The following is an 853-nucleotide window of genomic DNA, read 5'->3' as shown; positions in this document are numbered from 1 at the left end:
GCAAGTGTCAGTGTAGCAAAGTTCTCTAAATCAGTCCAAAATGGCTTGGACAAATACAGTGAAAAAATACAAGCTTTCCTTTATAAGTAAAAACCACAACAGCAGTCAACATACATAGCCTACATTTCAAATCTTTAAAGTGCATTCTTCACAGGATGATAAACAGAGCTGGCTACCAGATGCGGAGAGACTCTGCTTCCAGTGCAACAGAGACCAGGTAGAGATTGAGCTACACTTTCCCACCTCATGTCCTAAATATAAAACCTTTCGAGGTAAACACTTCCCAAACCTTTCGCATATATCCTGAATTCAAATTTAATTTAAATCAGACACACAGAAACTCCCCTACTTACTGGGAGAAATGCCAGAATGCCAAATCATTGGAGATGTATCTCCTCATGCCACAAACTGAGAACAACCAGTGGAAAGTCAGACAAGACTAGTAAATAAATATAAATTATTCTTCTGTAATATTATCATATTATTATTATTATTGCTACTGCTTGTCAAAAAGCCAGACATATTTTTAATATGTTTTGTTTTTAGTTTGTTTTATTTATTTTTTCTCTCCTTTTCTTTTGTTTTTAAAATGTAATTTTATATATATATATATACATATATATATATTATTGTTTACATGTGATTTTTTATTGTTTATCGTTTATATGTGAAGTGTTTACATGAACATTCATGGCAATAAAAGTAATTGAGATGAAACGAAATGAAGTATGAGAGACAGAGAGAGACAGAGAGAGACAGAGAGGGGGGGGGGTTCGTCTTGTGTCGGTCGTAGGATTTCCGGTGTCTCCAACCAATGAGCTGATTCCACATGCGGACACTGAACACCGCATTC

This window comes from Micropterus dolomieu, linkage group LG13 (assembly GCF_021292245.1).
Source record: "Micropterus dolomieu isolate WLL.071019.BEF.003 ecotype Adirondacks linkage group LG13, ASM2129224v1, whole genome shotgun sequence".
Classification (NCBI taxonomy): domain Eukaryota; kingdom Metazoa; phylum Chordata; class Actinopteri; order Centrarchiformes; family Centrarchidae; genus Micropterus; species Micropterus dolomieu.
The sequence above is the reverse complement of the archived record's forward strand: the minus strand, read 5'-3'. Positions refer to the sequence as shown.